The following is a 14,736-nucleotide window of genomic DNA, read 5'->3' as shown; positions in this document are numbered from 1 at the left end:
CTGCCCTGGCTGGGAGCATTTCCCTCATCATTTGCCAGCACCCCTTCTGAGTGACCAGCTACCAGTTCCAGTAGAGTCCAAACCCAACCCATGACTGCTCTCTGCATTAAATCAAAAGAGTTTTGTCATTTTTTCAGATGTTTCTGACTAATTAGACTGTTAGAACAAGAGAAGAGGAATAAGCAGGAGAAGAAGCCTTTCATGTTTCTCTGTTCTCACATTCCAGAGATTTTCAGAGTACCTGATATTCTCTAATGCTCTGAACACAGTCACAGGGAAGAGCACCCTTGACATGAAAAATGAGCCCGCTGTGTTTTTAATACTTGGCTAATTGTGTATGGAGACCATTCTTTGGTTTCAAAGCACTGGAAGGAGGCTCCCATTCTACAATATTTCTGTTGTGCAATTTTATAAAAGCCTGTCATTTTGTAAGCACACTGGTTTATATTTGATTTCTGTCCTCTAAACACTATTTAAATCACAAGTAATAATTTCTAATCTTGTAAAATGCCCAAAGCTTAAATCAATAACCATTTGATGAATACATAACCTGAGGACATTCTGTTTGGCTGATAAATGATAATTGTGGGAGTGCCTGGCAGCTTTTGTGGTTAAACCTTTGCTTTCATACAATTAAATGGGCAATCCCTGCAAACACTTGACACACTCTTAATGATAATTGCACAAGGAGCTTGTTGGGGACAAGTGGGACAAAGACTTTTCTGCTGGTGCCTGTGAAGGATCGATTGGAAAGCTAGGGTGGTCTGGCTCTCCTCGATGACTTTTTGGGTCTGAAGTGTCCCCTCTGCTGGCCTGCCCTGCTGCTCTGCCAAGGGTCCTGTCCCTCAGCCACAAGTTCTGCCCTGGGCTGGAGCTTCTCCAGCTGCCCCAAGGCCAGGCCAGTGTTCCCTGGCAGAGCTCAGCCATCAAACAGGTCAGGACACTTCTGTACCAGTGGTTCAGTGATGGCACTGGAATCTCTGCAGTCCTTCATGGTCAGTTTATATCATTTTATATCAGTTTTATATCAGTTTATACCATCTGAGCCCCAGCAAAGGGACTGTAAGAAGACTGCAATAATATGGAAACCATAGGATTGACTCCTGGAGGCACAATGCCTTACCTGGGAATGTATCTCAGTTGTGTGTTAGTACAAAACACCCATTCCCATCCCTCCCTGTAGTGTTCCTCATCTCCAGCAAATTCACCCTGGGGCAGAGGCAGTTCCTTCCTCCCCAGTTCTAAAACTGCACCTCCAATAAACCCAGCCTGGTGTGCAGGGTGCCCAGGTGCAGAAGGAGCTTCACTATGTTCAGAATTATGTTCTTCCCTGTAGTTTGTGACTGCTGAGCCACTTCCAGCCTCTGCAGTTGCTCTGCCATATGCCAGATTTGTAAAACCTTGTTCCCATTTCTGTCCCTGCCTTCAGCAGAGAGCAGCTCTTCAAGGGAGGGAGGTGGAGCTGACAACTACAGCACTTCCAGCTGTGAAGGAGCTGCAGGACATCCCTGCCCATCAGCCCTTACAGGGACACCTAAGAAATATCTTTAGCCTCTCTTCACTGTGCTGATGAAGTTACAAAGTGAAGCAGGAGCAGTTGGGCTGTAGGATTAGGGATCAGCCAGAAAAATGGTTCCATGCACTGCCATTCCTTTCTGTTGACTCCTGCATGGCTCAGAAGTGTGTGGGGGGGAAATGGTGGGAGAAAATGAAACACTAATTATTTTTTCTTTAATGATCACGGCAAAATAAACAGAGCATTTAGAGATTCTGGCATGCATGAGATAGTGAGCATTTATTTTCTGTATTATTCTAGCCACGGTGTCACCCAGGACCACATCTCACATGACAAGGAGCAATTAAAGGAAAATGTGTCCAGGCTATGCCCCTGCCAAACTGAATCATGACCCTTCTTTTGGAAGCCTCGTGCATGAATCCCTCCCCTTGGGGAGCACCAGGCAGGAGTTGATTTGCCAACTGCCACGAGCCATACATTTTTTTGTGCATGGATGTCATGTTAGTGGCATTACACAGTGGCTGGAAACAGAGTTTACACATCAGCATAAAGGGCTCTTTTTAATGGTGCTCAGATACTCAGAGATGAACAGCAGCATCCAAGGAGGGAGGCAGTGTTCCTTCAGAGGGTGTTTGCTTTGTTCCAAGTCAAAATTCACATCCATTTGATTTTAAAAGACACTGTACAATATATACAGATAAAAGTGTATTAAATTACCTAGTTTGAATATAAGCAGCTGTGGATATGGTAGCTGAGAGCACCTGGGGAGTTGTATACCACAGACATAGGATTTTCTGTACAATTTATTCAATTAAAGTGTGAAAAGTGTCTAAAAGAGTTATTTGAAGGGCTTTGTTCTCCTGCACAATCTCTGCCTCCCACTCCTTTCTTCTGTACCAGTCCCAGAACACAGCTCAGGAAGGAAATAATGAAGGGAGAAGTATCTGGGAAGGACACACAGCTCCACAGCAGAGCTGGCTTAGCACATCACTCCCAGAATGTCTGGTGCACAGAGGAGATTTGAATAACTGTCCTGTATATTTAACATAAACCTACTCATTAGAATTCGACATGCTTATATTGCCTCCATAGCAAAAATTGTTTTCATTTCAAACAAAGACATCTCACCAGCTAAAGGAACAGTGCAATGACTTACAGACCAAAGCACAATAAACAGAGTGAGAAACCTTATACAGGATAACATCTAATCTGTGGAAATGTGTGTTTAATTCATCTGCATGTAGCTACAACTCAGCTCCCTCCACCAGCCTGATCAGCTTGGCAGTAGCATTCATCCCATGCCAGAACTGGGATTTTGCTGCCTCAACATCCAATTCCAGTGGCATTTTAGGTACTGTGGAAAGTCAGGACTGGCCTCCAGGTACTGCAGGTGCTCCTGAGCCCTGCATCCCACCTGCCAGGTGCATGGATGTCTGAAGGAGTCTCAGATGACTCTGGGTGTCTGTATCTACATTTCCATTTTAATACTGTGCTAAGAGAAATGCAGTATTTCTTAACAGCAAAAAGCAACTTTGTTAATCCAAGTTTGGCCACACAAATCACCCAGACTGACATTCATATCAAGTCTGCTGAAAAAGATGAAAACCTCTGGCAGAGCTGGAGATGCTGCTCCAGAAGCATCAGAAAGCCCTGGTGATTTCTCTTAGTGCTCTTAGGAGATAAATGAGATTTTGGGGCTCCCATCCTCAGTCCTTCATTCCTTATACATCTGTTACATCACTGAGGTTCAGGTTGTGAACCTCTTCCTTATTTAAAACCATTTTAGATCCCTGCCCTGTGCTGCCTTCAGAGAGCAGCACCTCCTGAACCCAGCCCTGTTGTAGTGTCCTTGGAGGTGTCCTGTTCCTGTCCTTGCTAAAGAATCATTTTGGCACAGAATTACACAAGTACTGCCAATAAACACCACTTCAGGTTATGAAAAATTGCTATTGTAAAGTGTTTCACACAAGACAGGAATCCTAATATACCCTTAAACTTATAATTGGTCATTACAGTCATTAAAGTCTGATAAACCTCCCTTAACCTAATCCTCCCATTTTAAAATGAAATGTAGTTGGCATTAATCAGTAAGAAAGATTCATTAATTAGCTGGGATCATCTTGTGAACATGAAAACTCCTACCAGTGATTAAAGTTTATTGTAAAAAATCCCAAGCACTTCCATAATCAAAAGCTTCATTAGTATTTGGAAAAATTTGCCATTTTTCCAGAGTAACCTTAATGCAGTGACTGTGTCTGTGTGTGGTGACAGCGTGACGTGAATTTTACAGGACTCCTAACACCCAAAGTGAAAGAACAGAGCAGACACAACTGATAAATACCAGAAGGTAAAATGTGAGCCAGGTCCCACAGTCATGAAACTCAGCCTCCTTATAATTACCAGAAAACAGAGAAATTGGGGAAAAAACGCCAGACTTTCAGAGATGACTGCTTTTCCAGAATTGTACTTTTCATCCCAGCAGTGTTTGGTGCTATCATCGCACAGCTGGAGAGAGAAAGGATTGGTTTGTACTCCCTGCAGGCTTCCAGGAGGCAGGAATTCCTGCACTGTGTGGCCATTCCTCCAGGAAAGGTTTCCTCTGCTCCCTTTTTTGCTTTGCTGATGTGTATTTTCCACATCTCAGCACATATTCCTGGAAGTGCCTGATCCCTCCAGCAGTGCTGGAAGTGCTCAGAGCCTCAGCAGACCTGGGAAGGGCAGTGGGATATTTCAGACACCTGACAGAAGGGTAGAAATGTTTCTTCTTTTCAGCAGAAGTTCATCACTGCAGATCAGGGCTTTTCAGGATAAACTCACTCAAAGTTGAACAGCTTTTCAGAGCCAACACGTAATTCAAAGACATTTAGTACAAGCAGTTGTCCAATTTATCATATCTTGGAGTGCCAGCATTTTAAACAAAATTAACAAACAGGCACCTCATGGCAAGCAGGGTGAAATTACTCTCTTGTTTTTTGTAATTAGACTTCAGACAATATTATATTATGTAGTTAAGGGAAAAGAACTTTGCCTCAAATTTCAAAGTGGTGAATCCCAGTTTAATTCTGCTAATGGCACTTAACACAGATGGCTAAAAAGAGTAATTATCTTCTTTATCTTTCTGCCACCTGCCACAAATGAACTGTTTTCTTTAATTGCTCAGAATTACTCTTAATCACACATAACAGTGACTTAAACCCTAGTCACATATTGCAACTCAAGAGCAAGACTTTAACCCCAAACATGCGACTTAAGAAATTACCCCCCTGACCAAGAGCACAATGCCAGGCTGTGCTGTGACACTTGGAAAGATTAAAAAGATTAATCTTTTCTCTTCCAGGTCACAGCAAAGTTTGCAGGCTAATCACACAAGTCCAGTGGTCTGATCCAAGTAATTACCAGAGGAACCAAAAAGCTATATCCACAGCAGTAGGAAAAATTCACACCATTTCTTCCTGTTGATTCACTTTCTCCAGCAAATGGTCAGCTGTAAAAGCCACACAGCCAGACTGATCTGAAAAATGACTTACTGAAGAACTGAAAGGTGTAACATTAACTATACCTGACTGATGAGTCAAAGCTTTTCAGATTCCTGGAGATAAGTTAACAGATAAAATAATCCCATTTCCATTGGGGCATCATTTTGAATTAAATATAAAAATCCCAACATGACACCTTTTGGAAATTTCTGGCTGCATTATATTTTGTAACAGCAATTCTTGCCTCCCACCACTCAGAAGCCATGTGTTTGTTGGAAGAACAGCAATTCTTCCCTTCCTCTTTACTGCTGTTCTTGATGTCTGAACCACATATTCAGATTGCCTGCAATAATTCAGGAGCCATCCCATTAGTTCTGCCTCCTGATCACCACACTGAACTGAAAAAGCACTAATGCAAATCCTGAGTTTTAGCTAGATCTTGAAAAAGCACCAACCTTAGTGTTCCATGAATTATGAAGTCTGTAACTCCCCATCAGCATTTTCCCAAATTTGTTAAAGTTCCCAATTGAATTCATACACAAGGGGGTATGAGGAAATTAGGGTGGGCACTACTAAGAACTCTGAAAACAAACACCAAGCAGACAGTTTTCCTTCTCAGTATAAAATAGTCTACAGTAGAATTGATCTATATTACACCTTTTCAAGAACACACTGGTTTTGAAAAATTACTCCATTCTTTTGAAATTTGATGAACTTATGAATAGTGCAGTTTGCATTTTTTTAAATGTACAAGTGGCAGAGAGAAAGGAAATCATTTAAAAGCACAGACCTACAAAACAGCTTTAAGAAGCTTGTATGTGTTCACCAATCTCAGGATAAACAGAGCCTTAAACTATGAAATGAGCAACAACTCAGAAACCCCACAGAAAAAGATTCCTGAACTTGATCTTTAAGGAAATTAATTATCTATGACACTAATATTGTACACCAGGGCTTTGCACTGTGCTCCAGCTTGGTGAGAGTTTCTATTTCATAAATTCTTGAACCAGCCTGATTAACACTTCTAAGAGAGTCTGAGCTGTACAAGAAGTCCCTGAGTAGGTGTGGGAAGGAAAAGGGCTGACGGCTCTGGTGCCCCTGTGTATTTCTAATACAGCAGGGAAGGTTGCTCTGATAATAGTATTTACCTTTGTTTCTTGGTAAATAGCAAACTATTATTGGACAGTTAGAGTAAAGGTCACAAGCCACTTTTTTTTTTCCCCCTTTAAAAAACATGTTTACTCTGTGTTTAGCTTCAGCTAAAGGGTGCTTTTCCTAGAGTATTGTACTGCAGCATCATTTGAATGCATCAGCCCTTCTGACACTGACTTAATTTAATGGTAGAAGATAAGAATTTTCAGTGGTGCCTGCTCAGGTGTCCTTATTGCCATCCTGCTCCAGCTTCCACCTGGGTTTGTGACAATAATAGCAATAATAGTAATGACTCATAAAATGTAGCTGTTTTCATATAAACATTGTCCAAGTGACAATAGATTTTTATAATCAGCTCTGTTGGCGGCCAGTGAATGCACTGCTGGTGTGTTGGTGCTGGGAGGGCAGGGGGCTGCAGGAAATGAAAACAACTTCAGAAGGAGGAGAGATTAAACACAATCAATCCATCACAGCACGATAAGTAACGGGCTCGCAGAGTTTTAATGGACTAAAGAGTGTAATGTGTTTGGTTTGGGAACCGCAGAGTTTAATCAAGTATTTTTACATTTTTAAACAGGAAATGGCCTTTTCTGCAAAGGATATACACATTTGCAGTGCATAAATCAGTTCCTGAGTCCCAGGATTCTGATCTCATGGTCTTTACCACGCAATTAACTTTAACTCTTTCTCTGAGGGAAGGCCTGCTCATTCTGGCAGTGCAATGTGATGTGATGAGTTGTTGGGGTTGGTTTTGCATGTATCCCAGCCTGGCTGCTGGGAATGGGATCAGAGAGGCTCATGGAGAGGCTGGGCTCACTGTGGGGTTTCTTTAGCACTGTACAAATGTCAGGTTTATTTAACACTGTCCAGGTTTCAGGCAGGACAGCAGGTAGCTGTGACAGCTGCCTTTTAAATTATGCAGAAAAAGAAGCTGAGGACAAATACAGCCAAGCAGTGGCTTGTTAAAGGAATCTCCAGGATACAGCCATAGTTATTCCTTCAGAAAGCCCCTGGCATCACTTTGCAATAAAATCGGGTAAAATTGAGGGTGCATGTGCTTCCTGACATGCTTGCTAGGCACCATGGTATAAGGAGTTATGGCCAACATAAAATATGCACAGCCACTCACACACAAATATCTCTTGTCTGAGATCACTGATAACTTATCTGTGCCCAAATGAGATGGAAAAGTGACAAAACATGTATAGCTAATATACCCCCTCACAGGCTACTTTTGAGAAACCTAGTTCATGCATTATACATTAATTTAGCCAACTGCACATGCATGGACAGGATATTATGATGATGAAGGTGGCCACCTTGTCAAAATGTAGGGGATGCATTAAAGCACCACTGAGTGACAGCAGGACTGGGAGCCCTGCAGCAGAGCTCAACCACAGACTCTTCTGGAAGCTAAAAAGGGTGCTGGGAATCCCATTCCTGCCAGAAAATTAGGTGGCCCTGAATGTAGTTTGTGTAATGTAGTTTGCAAGCAGGGGATACTCACAGGCTTTGCTAGCTCCTGCATAAGAAATATTTTCAGTATTAAAGCTTGAATTTGGGAAAGTCACATTTTCCTAAGTTGTTTTCTTCTCCCTTTCTAATTAAAATTAAGGCTACAGTGAGGAAGAAGATATAAATGCAGAGAAAGCAAATGTTTGAAACACTTTCAAACAAACACTGAAGCTAAATGGAAAATGTTTGAAATAAGTGTTCCTTTGTAAGTTATGGGAAAGGTTTTCTGAAGCATTCTTTAGGGAAGACATACCAGATAGAGGGATGTGATACTGAATGAAAAAATACTTTAAAATACTAGAAAAGAAGAACTCTTTCTCTGCTTTCAAGTAGATTTTAAGGAGAGTGTGTTCTACTTTAACACCTCAGTTGAAGGATTGAAGTAAAACTACACGTGAGCAAGACACTGCTCTGCTAAACTGCCTGGCAGAAATGCAAAATAAACCAGCAAACTGCTGGAGAAAAGCAGCCTGGCTCGGAATGTGTTGCTGTGATTCCAGGTTCCTGCTCCCCCGTGATGTACCAGTGTAAACAGACACCCTCAGGTAGACAGCTGCCACTAGAAAAATTATGGGCTGCTTGAATTGATATAAAATTATATTAATAAAATTATATCAGGGAGTAGATAAAAATCCACATTCCCAAAAATCTTGAAAACTTAATTTTTTTTAAAATAAGGAAATGCATTAAGAAACTGCATCCATAGGTGAAATCCATTGACCCAATAAAACTGTTATTTTAGATTGTAACCTCCTTTTCTCTCTTTTCTTTCTTTCACTGGCATTTGTTCTCTATTCATGTGCTTCCTCAGCGCTGTCTTCTGTGGTATCATGGCACCATGACCAAAGTGACAGACTTTTGTCTCTGCTGGATTAATCAGTGTGTTCTTTGATCCATAACATATGCTCCTCGTAGACATTTAGCGTCAACATATTCAAGATTTGTGGTCTGGCAGTTCAGTGCCTGATGTAACCCGGCTGATAGACACTTTGGGGTATTTAATTTTATTTTTTTTCTTAAATGGAGACTGCCTTTCATCCATAATAGAGCTTAAACAACTGAGTAAAATGCATGATGTTAAATATTTGGGTTGATAGCATTGCTTGAAGATTAATTTTTTTGGGGGGAGTGAGAAAGCCCTGAGTGGCTCCCAGAGAAATCCCAGCTCTCTGAGGGCACAGCTTGGATGTTTTGGTGCAGGACTTGGCCCAGGGTTTGTGTGTCCATGGGCAGGGAAGAAGACAAGAGCTCAGCAGCAGTTCTGGTGCTATCCCAGGATGTTCTGACCCTGCTCCAGGGGCACAGCCAGGCTCCACAGCCGATGGAAAACCAGGGGAAGTTCCTTCAGCTGCCACAAACCAGGCTGGGGGGTGAGAACCCAAAATCCATCTGCTGGGGTGGTGCTGGGGCAGCCACAGCAGCAGGAGGGCAATTCCAGGGAATCCTCTCTTCAATTGATTCCCAGGAGCAGCAGGGGCTGAGATGGGAAACGTGGCCTTTATTTCCTCTAAGTGCCCTGTCAAACTGCAAAAAGTTATATCAGAGGAAACTGGCAAGGGCAGGGAAAAGAACAGAAGAAATAGGGGGGCAAACCAAGATATTTTTCCTTTAGTGGATCAATTAAATAAAGGATATCAATTAATGAGATTCCAACAATTTAATTATTTTTCATTGAGAGGTACAGCATGTGATTTACAGCTCAGCTACTCCTTTACTGATCATGCTGCCATAAAGGGCTACATAATATATTGCTTTCTACTATGCCATGCACAGCTAGAAATGGCAAGAATAAAACGGGATTAACTGCCCTCAAAATAGTCTGGGCTTGAAATTAATTGTAAAAGGCTGATGTCAAAACTCCTTTTTGACTTCAGAAGGTGCTGAATTACCTCCCCATCCCCATCTCCTGCTGCACACAGGCACATCCCTGTCTATGGCAGAGTGGGCCCCAAAATAGTCCATGTAATTCAGAGCAGAGAGGATTTTTATTATTTTTTTTAAAGCATTGTCCTGCCATGAAGAATTAAACAGAAAATGAATGGGGAAACCAAATGTCAGCTGCTCCCTTAGACTTCAAGGTTCAGGAAACTGCTTAGTGGGAGTAGGAAGAGACTGGCAGGCTGAAATGTAAGAGAATAATTGCATTATAAGAAGATTATGGAAGATTATTTTTCTTGTGGGCCCCAGATTTCTGCAAAAACAATCCTGAATTGCATCCTACATGGCAAAATGAATTCCCCCATTCCTCCAAACAACCAGGCTTTATTAACTGCATATTCCTTTGGTGTGGGCAAAAATTAAAAATGGGCTCATGTTGCAAAACATTCCATGCATCCTTCTTTCCTTTGACAACGTGGAGCTTAATGTGATTAACAATGTGGCAGCTCATAGCAAGAGGAAAAATAATTGGTTTGTTGTTTTATTTTTCAATATACGACCCCCCAAATAATCCAGAAACCAACGTGCAGCCTGGGAGGGTTCCCCAGCAGAGGGTGGGGAGCAGGGTGGCCTGCCTGCATTTCCCCATCCCTGTGATGCTCCTGGGTAGCCAGGCTTTTTTTTTTATTATTATTATTATTTTAATGTTTAACTATAACCACTGGGACTGGAATCAGAGCTTCTCATGGCCCAGTATGAATATTAATAAGACACTGGGCCATGGATTTCCTGGCTGATTTTGACAGTTTAAAGGATCAGTTAGTTAATTAGAAGATGACATGGCACATCGCATCCCTTGGCTCCGTCCTGCCTTCTGTCTCCTCTTTTCATTTTCTTTTTTGACATGTTAGATTACATCATTACTTGTAGTTTCACTTGTTAGCCACACCATGAAATGAGACTATTTTAAGCTGTAATTATTGTGATTTCTCTCCTCTGCTAAGAACATGAAACTCAAAGAAAGCAGAGAGCAACTTGAATTTCAAAGTCTTAGGAATACATGCCTGCCAGTTTATAACCTTCTAACTACAGCCAAGAAACTGAAAAAAAAAATTAAATAGCACAGAAAATCGTGTTGATCATCATCCTGGCAACCAATGTAGTGTTTAAGCAGGCAGCCCCATCATCTGGGCTTCATCTGTGACTTAATTAATGTTTTCATAGGTGTTTCTCAGAAACAGTCTCTTCCCCCCAGCCCAGGGATTGTGCCTCTAGATATGCATGTGCAGTCCAGTACCTTTGTGTCCTAAACAGAGTCTGAGTTTTCTGTCATCATCATGGTCAGAACAGGCACAAATAATTTGAAAAGAAAGAATTTGGGAGACAGCAGAGGAGAACAAAGATAGGCAGGGGATAAGAAATGTCATTGAAATCTTATTTCCCATCTATTCCCCAAAACAGTCAAACTGCAACTCAAACCATAAAAATACTTAGAATAAATACAGTCACACCATAAATCACACAAACTTTCGAGTTCTGCATCCCATGTTTCATGCTGCAGCCACCAGGATGAAAATTCTAGACACATAATACAACTTTCAAAGAAACACAACCACTTATTTTTCTGTTACTAGATAATCTCATTAATTAATATTTGCATTCTGACTTCCATTCTGTCTGTAAAATTCTTATCAAGGACATTGGTCTGTTTCTGCAGAGAAATGCAGAGAAACATCAGTCTTCAGGAAAATTGGAATGCAGTTCCTGGATTATTAGGGAAAACCAGCAGCTCTGGGGTTTCACTGGAAATGACAAGATTAGTGATTGTGTCTTCTGATAGGAATGATAATTTCTGGGTTGTGATTCCCTGTGTACTTTGCATTTTCTTTTATCAAATATTTATATCTGTGTATTCATTTCAATACTGCCTGATCAATGCTGCTTATCAGAATGTGTATTTTAAAGGCAGAAGTGGCAGAGGAAGTACAGCTGTGGGATAACTCCATGCAGTTGGCCAATACAAATTACCAATGTGGGTAATTTATGTCTTTCATTAAGGTAAACATTGATTCACAGGACTTCCCAGAAACACAGTGCTAATAACAGGTGGAAATCACTTCCATTGCTACTGATGATAAAGCCAGGTGATGTGACCTGGAGAAGGAACAAAATTGGGAGTTATGTGCCCTCCAACAGGGATTAATGCTCAGACCTGATGGCCTCAGAGGTCTTTTCCAGCCTAAATGCTTCTGTGACTCCTCATTGAACCAGAATTCCTTGTTCAAGACGAGCCAAGCATAAAAAGTGTCCCTCTTGTGTCAGAGAAGGCATTAATACTTAGAATGTCTTTTATCCAATCAATGTTTTTGCAATAGGATTGATTTTATAATGAAACGAGACATGGACCAGCATCACTACAATTCCACAGGCTGGTGAGATTACATTGCAAAGAGGGTAAATGGGAAGCAAATATTGCTGTGTACTCTCGGTGTGTTTCATGAGCTAAACAATGGCAATCTGCACCGGGCAGGACCTGAGCCAGCTGCTGTATCCTCCCCTGGTTTCAAGGTTGGTGGTGCTGGGAGAGCACAGGTGAGCTCCCAGCACAGACACAGCCTGGCTCTGGGATTGCAGCCAGGAACAGAGTCCCCGTTTCCCTCTGTTCCTCTCCTCTCACCCACACACCTGCTCTGCTTTTGCTGTGCTTGTGCTGCAGCCCAGACTCTGCTGCTGCCTCACGTCCCCAGCAGAGTCCCTGCTGTCCCCTCTGAGAGCCCACGGTGGAATTAATCACACACACCAGCTCTGGAGATAATGCCAGTCTCCTTCAGTGAGAACACATCTTTCCCAACTTCAAAGACAGAAATGAACACTTACATTTCCTTTGTTCCTAAAAGACTCAAATCCTGTCTCATTGAAGGTCTGCTCGTCTCCTGGGCCTTCCCTGCACAGGAGCTCTAGCTGAGAAATGGCCATCAAACCCCTCATTGTCCACCTGAACCTAGAAATGAAAACAAAGGCAAACATATCAGCAAGTCCTGCCATTTACCATTAATACTTAATATTCCCACATATTCTTTTCATCGGGTGGTTAATATAAAACCTAATGAACCATAGATGGCATTCCTGTTTTGCTCTGTTTCATATTAAGTGTGGAGCAGTAAAAACTGAGAGATGAAAGATAATATCTTTTCAAATAGAAATGGCTTAAAATTCTTAAAATGAATACAGTAGCTAAAACACAGAAGTGAAGACTGTGATCCTTAGCAGGTCTTGGCAGTTTCTGGCCATAGATTATTAAGCATTATTCAGCTGACCCTAAGGGGAGTTCATCTGGAGACATTAAGGTCAGAGAACAGAAGCACTTGGACACAGTCAAATGGATTTTACACCTTTGTATCTCTCTGACATTACTGTTTTGCTTCAGCAAACTGCCTAATATCAGATATATCCTACTGGGTACCTTTCTAAATCACTTCAATTTTCTTTGTCCCTGGGCTACAGTTATATGATCAGGAGCCAAAGCTATCACAGGCTATGATATACTATTTTACTTCCTCGTTTGTATTAGAATGAACTTTATTAGCTTTTGGGGCGCGTGTCTATCAGTTTTAAAGATGAAGTACTATGTCAATAGTTTTTATGCAGCATTCAAGTCCACCGAATCATTTGGCATGCTCTGAGATTATTAAAAGTGGATTATCACTTCTACAGAAAATGTTCTTATTTTGAAATAACCATCACTCAGAGCAGCCTGTGCTTACCAATACTGTCTCTCCAAAGTGATATTTTACAGCAAAATCAAAATGCTTGATGCTCTGCAAGTAATTTCAGATTTGCGAACATGTCAACCTTACAAACACAAGTGTAGAACTAACATTTGACTCCACACTCGTGTACTTTCATTATCCACTTTCTTCCTTTAAATCTTCCTAATTTGCTATTGCATATTCTTGTAACTGCTAACAATAACCAGAGCACTTTTCACCATGTAAAAAGTGACAATTTGTGCAAGCTTAAATTTGTCATTCTTCTTAAGTAGAAGCTGTCCAGTTAAATAACCCGTAAAAAATCACGGAGATTAGTTTGGCTGTTGCAGCATCAACACCAGGAAATCAAAGATGCTTTTTTTGTGAGGAAGCTGAGGTTTCAGCTATCAGGGAAGAAGCTTTTAGAACACAAATCCAGCCTATAATCAGATTTTCTCATTTCCTCGCCTGCCTTCCGTACTCTTGGCTTTGTGGTTCGCAGTGGCTGCTTCCATTGTGCCACGAATGGAAAAGGGATGGGGGATTTGAGCTGAAGGATGAGGAGTGTGATCTGCCTCCAGGTCCTTCCCTCAGGTGGGCTTTGCTGGGCTGGCAGCTGGTGGTTTTGGAGCTGGATCTGCTTAGGTGAAAGAGCAGTCCCTTTTTGATGAGTTCATCACTCAAACCCTGTTTCACCCGCTTCCCTCCCAGTGCCATCACTGTAAATCCAGCTCGAACATCCCCAGGTTCAGGGATCACCTTTTGTCTCCATCTTTGGCCAAGACCTCTTGGCAGTGCTGCAAGCAACACCCAGAGAGGCAGCCCAGGGGAGGAGGAGTTCCCTGGTCCATGGGTCAGCTCTCCTGGTTCTCCCCACCACAGGGTCTCAGTCCACGTTAAACAGTTATTTACCCTATTCTGACCTCATCCTTCTGCTTCATGGGAGACTGAATTAACACAATGGGGCTGGATCTGCTGGCCCTGCAGAGCTCACAGGGATGGTGCAGGGATGCTCCTGAGGCATCACTGCCTTCCTCAAGTGGCATAAATTACAGAAACATCAGACTTTTAAAGAGCTTCAAGGACAGAGCAGTTCCTTCAGCCATTTAACAATAAGTATCATTTCATTTAAGTTACTTCTGAGGATTGGAACTCTTTCAGAGATGCTAAGTGGAGCAAATAAGGATCTCAAGACTTCAGCATTAACTGATGGGAATAAAGCCAAAGTTTTACATTTGCTTTCACATCCTCTCTTGTGGTATGTTTTAGTTTAAATATTTTGGCTCAGTCTTGAAGCTTCCAATGCATAGGCAGATTGCTATGCCCACATGCAAAAAAACCCACCAGAATTGAGATCTTTTTGCTGTTATATTTAGAGTGTGTATTTAATTATTGTGCCTGCACGATGCCATAGAAAACCCTGGTTTGCTTTCACATATTCAACAAAGAA

The 14,736-nt window shown here is 41.8% G+C and overlaps 1 protein-coding gene across 1 annotated transcript in view; it reads left to right on the top strand.

The window, feature by feature from the left end:
• The window catches only part of PDZRN3 (PDZ domain containing ring finger 3), a 130,409-nt gene that overhangs the window by 80,887 nt on the left and 34,786 nt on the right, over nt 1-14,736 (top strand). The gene's annotated exons all lie outside the window — the stretch shown is intronic.

Source organism: Passer domesticus, chromosome 9, assembly GCF_036417665.1.
Source record: "Passer domesticus isolate bPasDom1 chromosome 9, bPasDom1.hap1, whole genome shotgun sequence".
Classification (NCBI taxonomy): Eukaryota; Metazoa; Chordata; class Aves; order Passeriformes; family Passeridae; genus Passer; species Passer domesticus.
This window is presented reverse-complemented; position numbering and strand designations above follow the sequence as displayed.